The sequence below is a fragment of the Mobula hypostoma genome, chromosome 16 (genome assembly GCF_963921235.1).
Source record: "Mobula hypostoma chromosome 16, sMobHyp1.1, whole genome shotgun sequence".
Taxonomy (NCBI): domain Eukaryota; kingdom Metazoa; phylum Chordata; class Chondrichthyes; order Myliobatiformes; family Myliobatidae; genus Mobula; species Mobula hypostoma.
In genome coordinates, this window is record NC_086112.1 from 34488214 (window position 1) to 34502227 (window position 14014).

General features: G+C 40.3%; 1 protein-coding gene across 4 annotated transcripts in view; it reads right to left on the reverse strand.

Moving 5' to 3' along the window:
* LOC134357546 (E3 ubiquitin-protein ligase MARCHF3-like) overlaps positions 1-14014 on the reverse strand; it is an 81572-nt gene that overhangs the window by 60131 nt on the left and 7427 nt on the right. The window contains exon 1 of one of the 4 annotated variants that reach the window (XM_063069175.1): positions 1154-1173. The exons of the other annotated variants lie outside the window; for them this stretch is intronic. The gene's annotated coding sequence lies outside the window, so the exon portion shown is untranslated. Of the gene's footprint in view, positions 1-1153; positions 1174-14014 lie in introns of those variants that run through there. 4 annotated transcript variants of the gene reach the window in all.

Sequence of the window (14014 nt, forward strand, 5' to 3'; positions counted from 1 at the left end):
CTGCTCGAATGTTACAGGGACAGCCCCTACCTTCACACCCTGCCCATGGACTGTTTATCACACTCCCATCAGGGAGGATTCTACATAGCACCCATGCCAGGAACACCAGCCTCGAAAAACATTACTTTCCCCAAGCAGCAAGGCTGATCAACATCTCCAGACGCCACCACGAGTTTATCATTTCTTATCAGTCACCTTATGTACAAACACTCCTGTACTTAGCGTCACTTTGGATACAAGCCATATTATGCATTTATTTTATTGTACTTTTATTATTGTGTTGTTTAATTTACTATGTTTTTTTTGAGCTGCATTAGATCTGTAGTAACTATTTCATTCTCCTTTACATGTGTGCTGGAAATGACATTTAAAAATCTTGACTCTTTTCACATGTGTTTTCAAGCACGGTAGAATTTCTAGCGATTTTTTTGTACTTTGGAAACTCTTCACATTTATGTAAAACAAAATGTATCTTAAGTTTGTGGTGTAACATACCACTTGTGGTATATTATCAGGAAAAACACCATACTTTAAAATGGCCTGGATTTGCATAATAGTTACGATTCTGCTTTACATGAAAGTATGCATTAGAATGAGTAATAAGTGCTATTTTAAAGATGCCAATGCAGCTTTTTTTGGAAAATAGATTAGTTTAATGTGGTGGCAGTGAAGTAAACTAGAGTAAGTCATAAATCCATTTCCCATTCATGCTTCCTGGTAATATTCTGCATGCTAAGCATTAATTGATCCCTTGTGAAATAAGTAGATCATTTAGTGGGTCTCTGTGAAAGGAAAGAGTATTGTAGTGTTGTGAAGCTAGAGTTTCCATTAGCTGAAAAGTTCATTCAACAACTTAACCCCCTGATAAATGGGAGGCCCTGGACAATTCTGGAAGGGCAGCTGGAGAAGCTCTTCACTATAACATACTTCCTTCTATTCATCACAAAAATATGTTTATTAAACTAAGCCACAAGCTGATAATGATAACTTATAAGGCATGTATAGGCAATTAATCTAAGAATTAATGTGCAAAAATTTACATATGTTCATACTCTTTTAGTCCTGGAACCAGCTCAACGCGGTTTTTTTGCTTAAAAGCTTACAGAGAAAAATATTTGACTTTTCATTTGTTATTAGATATCTCTATCCATACCTGTATCTATATAATGTCAGAGATAATCTTCAGGTGAGAGGATCCACTACTGAATTAGTAGGACCTACCTATATTGAAAAAAAATGAGGACAAGATAGGCAAAATTGGGGAAAAAAGTGTAACATTTACTTTCAGCAGTAATTTTGCAAGATTCACTTTGTACAGTATATTGTTTTGGAGTGAGATAACACAGCTATGTTACATAAACATTCTGTACTTAAAAAACTATTTTTGCCATTAGATCATGTTTCCAGAATGTTTTGCTTGGTAAGACTGTTTTCTCAAGTTCCTGTACATATTGTAGTTCTCCTGTCTGATCAGAGAGAATGGCGACTGGTTTGATTCATGGGGTCCGAATCAGAATCAGGCTAAATATCGCTGGCACATGCCATGAAATTTGCTGTTTTGCAGCAGCAGTGCATTGCAATACATAAAAATGAAAAACCAAATTTCAATAAGTAATGTAGTCATATAAATACAGCACAGAAACAGGCCCTTCACTCATCTGGTCCATGCCGAAACGATTTAAACTGCCTACTCCCATCCACCTGCACCAGGACCATAGCCTGCATCCCGCCCCCCCCCCCCACCCCCGAGCTCACGTGCACCACTTGTACTGACAGCTCCTAATCTTGGTGTCATCTGCAAATTTGCTGATCAAGTTAACCACATTATCATCCAGATCATTGATATAGATGACAAACAACAAGAGACCCAGCACTGATCCCTGCAGCATACCACTAGTCACAGGCCTCCAATCAGAGAGGCAACCCTCTACTACCACTCTCTGGCTTCTCCCACAAGGCTAATGTCTAATCCAATTTACTATCTCGCCCTGAACATCAAGCGACTGAGTCTTCTTGACCATCCTCCATTCCGGTGGTACCCCTCCTGTTGCCAAGGATGGTTTAAATATCTCTGCTAGGACCCCAGCAATTGCTGCACTTGCCTCCTGCAGGGTCCGAGGGAACTCCTTATCAGGCCCTGGGGATTTATCCACCCTGATTTACCTCAGGGTAGCAAACACCTCCTCCTCTGTAATCTGTACAGGGTCCATGAAGTTGATGCCACTTTGCCTCACTTCTATAGACTCTGCATCCATGTCCTGAGAAGGTACTGATGCAAAGAATGTACTTTGACTTCAACCATCTGTTTTAGCCCCATAAATTGATTACCATTCTGGTCTTTTAGAGGACCAATGTTGTCCCATGCATCCCTTGAAATAATTTTGCTCTTTGAATTCCCTTTGAATTCTCCTTCACCTCGTCTGCTAGGGCAAATTCATCCCTTTTTTAAGCCTTCTTGATTTCTTTCCGAAGTACTCTCTTGCCTTTCTTATGGAGCAATCCACAAGCACCTCATTTGTTCCTACTTGCCTATACCTGCTATGCACCTCCTTTTTCCTCTTAATCAGGGCCTCAATATCTCTTGAAGACCAAGGTTCCCTGCACTTGTTATCTTTACCTTTTATTCTTACAGGCATGTATAGGCTTTGTATTCTCAAGGTTTTGTTATTGAAGGTCTCCCACTTTCCAAGCACACCTTTGCCAGAAAACAGACTGTCCCAATCTACACTCACCAGGTCATTTCTGATACCATCAAAATTGGCCTTTCTCCAATTTAGAATCTCAACCCACAGACCAGACCTATCTTTTTGCATATTAACTTTGAAACTCATGGCATTATGGTCACTGGATGCAAAGTGTTTCACTACACAAACTTTTGTCACCTGGCTTGTTTCATTCCCTAATAGCAGATATGGTATTGCAGGCTCTCTCACTGGGACTTCTATGTACTGATGAAGGAAACATTCCTGAACACACTTGACAAACTCTATCCCATCTGGTCCTTTTACAGTATGGGATACCCCATCAATGTGGAAAGTTAAAATCACCTACTATAGCAACCCTATGTTTCTTGCAACAGTCTGCAATCTCTTTACAAATTTGTTCCTCTAAATCCCTAGGACTGTTGGGTGGGCTGTAATATAGCCCCGTTAATGTAAAAAACAGAATTTAAATAAGTACTGCAAAAAGAGGCAAAGTGAGATAGTGTTCATGAATTTATTGTTCAGTCAGAAATCTGATGGAGGGACCTTCAGAGATGTTGGCACCCAGGAATGTAAAACTGCTCACCCTTTCCACTGTTGATCTCTTGATGAGACCTGGCATGCGTTCTCTTGACTTCCACTTCCTGAAATCTGCCATCAATTCCTTGGTCTTACCAACACTGAGTACAAGGTTATTGTTGCAACACCACTCACCCAGCTGATCTATCTCACTCCTGTATGCCTCCTCCCATGAAATTTTGCCAACAATAGTTGTGTCATCAGCAAATTTATAGATGGCATTTCAGCTGTCCTTAGCCACACAGTTGTGAGTGAAGGGAATACAGCAGTGGGCTAAGTACACGTTCTTGAGCTGCGCCAGTGTTTGTTGGTGAGGAGATGTTATTTCCAATTTGCAGAGACTTTGGTCTCCTGATGAAGTCAGGATCCACTTGTAGAGGCCCGAGTTTCGGAGCTTGTTGATTAGAACTGAGAGTACGATTGTGTTGAACACTGAGCTGTAATCAATAAACAGCAGTCTGATACAGGTATTACTTTTGTCTGGGTGATCCAATGCCGAGTGGAGAGCCAGGGAGATTACACCCACTCTAGATCTATTGTGGAGGTAGGCAAATTAAAGTGGGTCCAAATCATTGCTTAGGCAGGAATTGATTCTAGCCGTGACCAAACTCTCGAAGCATTTCATCACAGTATATCAGAGTGCCACTGTGCGATAGCTGTTGCGACAGCTCACCCCGTTCTTCTGGAACACTGGTATGATTATCACACTTTAGAAGCAGGTGGGAGCCTCCATCTGCTGCAATGAGAGATTAAAGATGCATCGGTTGCAGATGCATGCAAGTTTAAGCTTGGATTGAGTGGACAACCAATAGGTATAATAGTAGACATAGGAGATTAGAGTGCTAGCAAACTGAAGCAGACTGGATGATCTGATCCAATGCAGCAGAGGTCAGTTATTGTGAAATCTGTAATTTTAAATATCTTGTATTTCACTTTGGGCGATAGAAATCATTATAATATGGAACACATAAGGAGGAAGTTTGGCCAAGGAGCTGTGTGCCATTGGCAATTCAACTGTAGGAATTCACCCTAATGGCTATGTCAATATAAGCATAAACATTTATTGTAAGGAAGCTCATTCAACCAATCCTGTTGATACCAATTTCTTACAGAAGGTAATCTCTTTTTTTGAAAATGTGGGCGTTATGCAACCGTCTTATCTTGGCTCAGTTCACTGCTTTGTGCAGTCAATAAATGTAGATTCAAATAACAGAGTGCGTACCCAAGACACAGTTTAAGTTTGGCACTTTAGTGCAGTGTTATGAATATCCCATTGTGAAATTATTGTGTTTTAGATAATAAAATCAGATGGGACTATTCAACAAAGAACTGAGAACTCTCACCAACATTTACACTTGCCAGGGTGATATCTGAGTTTAGCACATATACATTTAGCAGATGACTTTGGCCACCAGTGTGGATTTCATTTGGAGTACAGCTCTGAACAATGGGTTCCTAAAAGCCACGAATCCCAGACCAGACAATGCTGATTAAAATTCATTTGGATGTTTGTGTTGTGGGTGCAAATCAGGAGGTGTGAAGTTTGTGTGTAGTTTCAAAGAAAGTATTGTAGATGCATTGTAAATATGGAATTGTCTTTTGATGTTTAGCACAAACTATCAAGCCTCACTTTAGGTCAGCCAGACCCTTTGACTGAAAGCATCTCCACATGATGCCTGCTGTATCTTGTTTTGTCAAATAAAGAAACTCCTTCATATCTACCAGTACTTTTCTCCGGTGACTTCATTCACGCAACACACTTCAACAAACACCAGCAAAAAGATTGACATTTCGTGTCCTCAAATTAACTGCTATATTTGACAAGGATTATCCACTTATATATTTCTCATTGTGATTTAGAATCTTATTTTTATGCATAAAATTGAAGCGTTTCCCAGAAAGTTTCTGACAATTAGAGTAAGTGAAATACAGAGCATGCTTCTAGTTGGCAAATGTAGTTCCAAAAATAGAAAGGAAAACGTAATGGGTTGGATTCTGCTTGATTTGGCCTGCTCCTCGCAATCTCCACTCGTGCTGTTACCGCAGAAATATTTATTCTTTTGCACCCTCAGAGGTCCAGCTGAGCACCAGCTCTCACCGTGTGGCTGTACGATGAGCAGATTCGGAGGCTCCATCTTTTGGATTGTCCTGAATGATCAGACATTTTAAAACTGCAACTGACTTTAAAACTTAAGGCATTAAAATGATTTCAAAACACTTACATGAAATGGATTGATATAGAAAATAATTTTTAAATATTAAGGTTAAAGTTCACTTACATTTTCAGTCAAGATTGGCCATCTTTTTCTAATGAATGGTCTTGAAAAATGTGACCCTGCATGGCTGGCATTAAATTGAAGTTCAGGTAGAATGTGTATCAGGACCTTCAGCTCACATAGACTAATCCATTGTGGCAATGCATAATCAAGCACCAGGCTGGGATTCAGCTTCTAGTATCTGTTTTTCCATGCTGCAAATGGAAATGAACTAACCCACATACTGCAGCTACTGAAATGCTGGCTGGCGAACAGCGAGAATAGTAAAGTGAATTAAATTTTGCACCTATGCTTACAACAGATGTTAGATTATTAATATAATTTAGCCTTTGTTATAAAAACATTGTTCTTTGTCTTTGAGGCCATTCTGCTATATCACACAATCTTGCCATTATATTTTTAAACTCTTGCTCCTGGCATGGTTAGCATTCTGTAAATTCTTTTTGCAATATCTTAAACCTCAGTTTGTTTTAATCTATCTGTAATGTTTTAAATCATAGTGTTTTTGTAGTCCCTGTGGTCTATAATTCACTTGTATACCCTTCTCCATACTCTCTCACTTCTGAGCTACAGTGCCTTATAAAAGTACTCAGCTCTTAGCTCTTTGTTTTCATAAATGACTATTGCAACCAGGGGTTCTGATGGGTTTAACTGAGAATTTTTATTTGTGAATCTCATGTTCCTCCCCCATCCCCCACAGCAAAGCCGAACAAACAGAGGAAATTGTGGAGCATGACAAACTATGAACTCAAAAACTGAAATGTCAGCAGTTCAAAAGTATTCACCCTGCTTTGCTCAGTATTTAGTGCAACCACCTCTCGCAGCTATTACAGAGGTAGTCTTTCAGTAAATTTCTAATGGTTTTGCACAACGTGATGGAGTAAGATTTGCCTATTCCTCCTTGCAAAATTGTTCAAGTTATGCCAGGTTGATTGGGGAGCAGTGCTGGACTGCAGTCTTGAGGTCTTGCCAGAGATGTTCGACCAAGTTAAGGTCAAGACTGACTGGGCCACTCAACGACATCAATTTTCTTCATTTGAAGCCGCTCCATGGTTACTCTGGCAGGGTACTTTGGATTGCTGTCCTTCCCCCAGTTTAAGTCCCCCCCCCCCCCAGTTTAAGTTTCCCAGCAGAGGCCAGCAGGTTTTTATCCAGGATCTCACTGTGTTTAGCAGCATTCATTTTCCTATCAATCCTGACCAGACTTCCAGTTCCTGCTGCTGAAAAGCACCTCCACAACATGATGCTAACTCCACCACTCATTATAGTAGTGATGGTGTTAACTGGCCGATGTGAAGTATTAGATATATGCCATATGTACCATTTAGTTTTAAGGCCAAAAAGTTCCACTTTAGTCTCATCTGACCTCAAGACCTTCTTCCACATCTTTACAGTATCCCTAAGCGACACTTTTTGCAAAGTCTTTATGGGCAAGAATATGCTTTTGTTTAGCCAGGGCTTCTTCATAGAAACCATAGAAACTACAGCACAGAAACAGGCCTTTTGGCCCTTCTTGGCTGTGCCGAACCATTTCCTGCCTAGTCCCACTGACCTGCACACAGACCATATCCCTCCATACACCTCCCATCCATGTATCTGTCCAATTTATTTCTTCCTTGCCACTCTTCCATAAATACCCTTTTTGTGCAAGGCCTTAAAGATTGTGGAGCCATGAACTTCATTTCCAGTTACAGCCACTGACTTCTGCAGCTCACGCAGAGCGACTGTTGGTGACACAGTAGTCTCTCTTACAAATGCCATTCTCCTCTTTTAAGGGAAGTCTAGATAGGCACATAAATGTAAGGACAATGGAAAGTTATGGATACCGTGTAGGCAGAGGGGATTAGTTTAGTTGGCAACTTGATTACTAATTTAATTGGTTCAGAACAGAGTTAAGATTTTATAGATTATTTCCTGAAAGGCAACCAAACTTCAGGAATGACTCAACAGCCATTTCTTCCATATACGGTAGTAGATTCACTATTAATTCTAACGGCTAAAGCATGTCATGAACTAAGTCACACATTCAACAAGGCACTTCTTGACCATACTATAGACTTGGAGAATATTCATGATATCGTATTTTCTGGTGGGGCTCTATATCCCTGATGGATTTCCATTCTTCAGTTCTTATAGAGTCTGTTTTTTTGTGTTCAATTATTCTGTATTTTTGCAGAAATAAATAAAATTTCTTAGTTAAACAGGAATATGGAGTACAGCCAATTAAAATGGGTGACTTTAAACAATAGATGTTCTTTACGACCCATTGCAGAATTGATTTATGATCATGAAGCTGTTTTCTTCAGCTGTTAGAAAGAAAGACTACATAAAATACCATTGAGTCAAAGACTTACAAGATGTGAAGCTATCAGAGACAGTTACATTGCTGGAATAGTTCTTCAGTAATGTGAGCAAATCACAACTCGTCAGCGCAGATATGGTATGTGTTTTCTCAACAGTTCAGAGTGTAATGAAAGCTGCTTTAGTAGTTTAAAGACAGCTGCTTTTGGAATAATAAAAAGTATTTTAAATTTGTTCTACAGGATGTGTTGCATTAATCACAAAGTCAACTCCATCTGTTTTAGATGTAATTTTTCTTAGATTTGTACACTACAGAATTGATTGCCAACTGTTTCAAATTGTACTCTGTTTTATTCCACTAATTGTGTGATTGAGGGAACACATATGCCTGCATTATTTCCTTTTAATAGGACTAGTTCTGAATTTATACATCTTGTCACACAATTGGAAAGAATTAACATTTGCAAATTACTTTTTTTTTCCATGAAATGGTCAATATGACTAGTTCCTTTTTTTTCATGCATTTCCAAGTTTCTTGTCCTCAGAATTTAAAGCTAACTAACATGTTGGCAGGAGAAAGAATACAATAGAGCTATGTTGGACGAAATGTGTACAGTTGTTATTGCTGTGTCTGCAAAATTAGTTTCCAGCTGCAATATAAAGGGGGCTATTTTTGTATTATAGAGCACAAGTGAAAAGATCCCAGTGGCAGCTAGCTGTTCCCTTGTCATAGCATCTCATAAAACTGTTGCCATCTGTCATGACTAATACTATGGCTTAATCAGTGTGTCAAATACAGTCTGCCGCTTGCAATACAGAAACTTCTGTTGTTTAAAAAAAATTAGTTCTTCCATTCATGAATTACTTTGCTGGCAGCCTTATAGGAGGATTTTTAGAAATAATGCGTCAGGATAAAGTGGTAGTGTAGTGGCTGTATTGAGCCAATGATCCAGAGTTCTGGACTTACTGTCCAGAGACATAGTTAAGTGTGGAATTTAAACTCAGTAAAAATCTAAAGGTTACAACAGAAATCTGGCCATTAATAATGTTGATCACAAAGCCATGGAACATAGTGAAAACCACATTTGTTTATTAATATCCTTTAGAGAGCAGGAACTCTGCTATCCTTAGACAGCCATTCTAGCATGACTCTCCTGTCTCATTTGTGGTTGATTATTAGGTGCCCTGGATAGACTCAACAAGCTCAATTCTACCATAACAACTACACTCAGTGGCCACTTTATTAGTTATCTCCTGTACCTATTAAAGTGACCATTGAGTGTATGTTTGTGGTCTTCTGCTGCTATAGCCCATCCACTTCAAGGTTTGATGTACCGTATGTTCTGTACACTGCTATTGTAACGCGTGGTTATTTGATTTGCTTTTGCCTTCCTGTCACATTGACCAATGTGGCCATTCTCCTCTAAACTCTCTCACTAACAAGGCATTTTCACCCTCAGAACTGCCGCTCACTGGATTTGCTTTTTTTTTTTGCACCATTCTCTGTAAATGCTAGAGACTGCTGTGTGTGAAAATCCCTTCTCTGAGACACCTAATTCACCCCATCTGGCACTCATTCTATCGTCAAAATCACTTAGATCACATTTCTTCCCCACTTTGACGTTTGGTCTTAACAACAACTGAACCTCTAGACCATGTCTGCATGCTTTTGTGCATTCAGAGACTGCCCCATGACTGGTTAATTAGATATTTGCATTAACAAGGTGTACCTAATAAAGTGGTCACTGAGTGTATGTTGAAATAATGAAAGTATTAAGTAATATAGACCTCCTGGCATCTAACTGGTCACTGAATTGAAACATCGAATTATACTTTGGTTGACTTATCCTCCTCAAGAGCATCTAGGAACTAATGTCTAAATTGAGAGAATGCAGATTTCTCCAGCAAAAGCCTGATACAGCAATTCTTACAGAACCATGCCCTAATGATTCCCTAGTGCTAGGCTCATTCATCTCTATCATTGTACACACCCACTGGGACAGTTATTGCGGTGATAAATAGCCAGAAGGATACAGCCTGGGGAGTCTTAAACATTGATTCCAAATCCTATAAAGTTTCTTGAAAACATGTCAGACCTAGGCTGGGAAATAGCCTCTTACCATCTGTACAAGCCCTCAGCTGATGAATTGGTGTTTTCTCCCTCATGTTAATGCATGGATGATGGTGTACTAAAAGCAGCAAGTCAGAGAATGCACACTGGTCTTTAATATGGTGGCACGGCCACTGATTGAGGTTCTTGAGTCCTGTGTGAACCAACGGGAGGAATAAATCCACTTGATGTTCTCACTAGTCCACCTCTGGCAGAACCATCTGTCCACAACAGTTATACAGTCATTGTGCAGACCATCTTCAAACCAAGATTACCCCATCTTTTACTGTGCTGGTCTACAATTGTGCTAACTGGATAGACTCAGGACAGATTTGGCAGCTCAAATCTGAACATCCATGAGTACAGGAGGCCAGCCACACAAATGTAGACTGTCACTGTCAGATTCTGGAACCTTCTGACCCATACTTAGCCATTAAGTTCAAGTCAGTGGCTTATCCCTTGTAAAATGATAAGTGAGGAAGGGTATGCCAGCTGGAGCACCAAGCATACCCAAGAACCAAGTAACAACATGTTAAACCTAAAATAGAACAAGCTGTATACAGCAGCGGTCCCCAACCACCGGGCCGCAAAGCATGTCCTACTGGGCTGCAAGAAAACGATACAAGTCAGCCGCGCCTTTCCTCATTCCCTGTCACACACTGTTGAACTTGAACATAGGGTTGCCAATTGTCCTGTATTAGCTGGGACATCCCGTATATTGGGCTAAATTGGTTTGTTCCATACGAGACTGCCCTTGTCCCGTATTTCCCCCACTAAGGTAGCACGTTCCTATGAAACCTTTTGTGCCAAAATGGTGTAAAGCGAAGAAGAAATTACCATTAATTTATATGGGAAAAATTTTTGAGTGTTCCCAGACCCAAAAAATAACCTACCAAATCATACCAAATAATAATGTATGTACAGTAGTCGGGAAGATTAAGCCAAAACCGATCTGTGGGGGGGGGGGGGGTCAGCAGGCACGCGCATGTGCACGTCACATATTCGCATGCGCACAGAGGTGCCTGCGCAAGGCTTCACGGTCATGGTAGTCTTTCTCGGGGTAAACCCAAGTGTCCCGTATTTGACTGCTACTTTTGTCCCTTATTTGGGAGTGAGAAAGTTGGCAACCCTAACTGTAAAAGACATGTTGAGGTGAGTTTAACCATACTTGAACACCCCCACCGCCCCCCCCCCCCCACCACCGGCCGGCCAGTCTGCAAGAATACTGTCAATATTAAACCGTTCTGCGGTGCAAAAAAGGTTGGGGACCCGTGATATTCAGGGTTAAGTGATCTCAACATCATTGTAACAGATCACAGCGCATCTAGGATTATGTCCATCCAGGTTGAAATGTGAAGGTGTCACACCAGTCAATGCAGATCAGTAGTAACACTGTCTCTTTGCTGACAATCAGGAATGCGGGCTAAGCCCATTGCACTACTCTTTCTACACTAGGCATCTTACCATCAAACCAGCAGGCAAAGGGGGTGTTGTTGCAGTGTGGTGGAGTGACCTCTACCTTGCTGAGGCCAGGCTACAACTCTTACGACACCTCCTGCTTACACCTTGAAAAGCAAGGGGGAGAAAAAAGGAACTGCAAGGGTAAAAAGATCCTGATGGGAGTTGTATACAGGCCCTCAAACAATAGGAAGGATATGGTCTACAAATTACAAAGGGAGATAGGAAATGCATGACAAAAGGGCAATATTACAATAGTCATGGGGGATTTCAACATGCAGGTAGATTCGGAAGATCAGGATGGTGCTGGATTCCAGGAGGAGGAGTTTCTAGTGTGCCCATGAGATGTCTTTTGGAGCAGCTTGTGGTTGAGCCCACTAGAGTATCAGCTATTCTTGATTTGGTGTTGTGTACTGAACCAGAATTGATTTAGAGAGCTGAAGGTAAAAGAACCCTGAGTGACCAGAGATCATAATATGATGAACTCACCCCGAAATTTGAGAAGCTAAAGTCAGATGTATCAGTATTACAGTGGAATAAGGAGAATTACTGAGGCATCAGAGAGGAACTGGCCAGAATTGATTGGGAAAAAAATACAGTGGCAGGGATGAGTAGCAATGGCTGGAATCTCTGGAAGTAATTCAGAAGTCACAGTTTATATCCCAAAGAGAAAAAAGTATTCTAAAGAAAATATGACACAACTGTTACTAATAAGGGAAGTCAAAACCAACATAAAAGCCAAAAAGAGGGCATATAACAGAGCAAGGATTTGTGGGAAGTTAGAGGATTGGTAAGATTTAAAGGCCAACAGAAGACAACTTAAAAAGTCATTATTGTATTCCATCTTTACCAAAGCTAGCCAGTAATATAAAAGAGGATACCAAAAGTTACTTCAAATATACAAGTGTAAAAGAGAGGCGTAAATGAATGTTGGACTGCTGGAAAACAATGCTGTAGAGGTAATAATGGCAGGGGAAGGGGTGGTGGGAACAAGGAAATGGCGGACAAACTGAGTAACTATTTTGAATTAGTCTTCACTGCATCAGTCTTCATTGAGCAGTATGGTGGAAGTTCCAAGTTTCAGGGGTCATGAAGTCTGTGAAGTTACCATTATTAGAGAGATGATTCTTGGGAAACTGAAAGGCCTGAAGATATACAAGTTATCTGGACCAGATTATGTACACCCTGGAATTCTAAAAGAGACTGTGGGGGCATTTGTAATGATCGTTCAAGAATCACTAAATTCTGAAATGTTTCGAGAAGACTGGAAAATTGCAAATGTCACTCCACTCTTCAAGAAGGGAGAGAGGCAGAAGAAAGGAAAGTATAGGCTAGTCATAGTCAGTCTGACTTCAGTGGTGGGAGGATGTTGGAGTTGATTATTAAGGATGAGGTTTTAGAGTACTTGGAGGCACATTGTCATAGTCAGCGGGGTTTCCTCAAGGAAAATATTGCCTGACAGAATTCTTTGAAGAAGTAACAAGCAGAATAGACAAAGGAGAAATTGATTCTTGTTGCTTACTTGGATTGCCAGAAAGCCTTTGACAAGGTGCCACACATGAGGCTGCTAAACAAGCTCATAATATTAAAGGAAAGATTCTAGCATGGAGAACACAATGGCTGATTGGCAGGAGGCAAAAAATGGGAATAAAGGGAGACTTTTCTGGTTGGCTGTTGGTGACTAGTGGTGTTCCACAGGGGTCTGTGTTGGGACCATTTCTTTTTACATTATAGTTCGATGACTTGTATAATGTAATTGATGATTTTGTTACAAAGTTTGCAGACAATGTGAAGATAGATTGAGGGACAGATAGTTTTGAGGAAGTAGAGAGGCCACAAAAGGACTTAGACAGATTAAGAGAATTGGTAAAGAAATGGCAGATGGAATAGAGTGGCTAGAAGAGTATGGTCATGCACTTTCCTAGAAGAAATAAAAGAGTTGACTATTATCTAAATGGAGAGAAAATACAAAAAGCTGAGCTACAAAAGGGACTTGAGTGTCCTTGTGCAGGATTTCCTGAAGGTTAATTTGCAGGTTGAGTCTGTGGTGTGGAAGGCAAATGCAATGTTAACATTCATTTCAAATGGACTAGAATATAAAAGGATGTAATGTTGAGACTTTAAAAAGCACCACTAAGGCTTCACTTGGAGTATTGAGCAGTTTTGGGCCTCTTATCTTAGAAAGGATGTGCTAAAACTGGAGAGAGTTCAAAGGAGGTTCATGAAAATGATTCCAGGATTGAATGACTTGTTATATGAAGAATTTTTGATGGCTCTAAGCCGTACTTACTAGAATTCAGAAAAGTGAGGGATGACCTCATTGAAACCCAATGAACGGTGAATTGCCTTGATAGAGAGGCATGCTAGAGGATGTGGACAGGATGTTTCCTATGATGGAAAGTCAAAACCTAGAATCAGCATCAGAATAGAGGGGCTTCCTTTTAGAATGGAGATGAGGAGGAATTTCTTTAGCCAGATCATGGTGAATCTGTGGAATTCTTTGCTACAGTCAGCTTTGGAGGCCAAGTCTTTATGTATATTTAAGGTAGAGGTTGATGGATTCTTGATTGGTCAGAGCATGAAGGGAT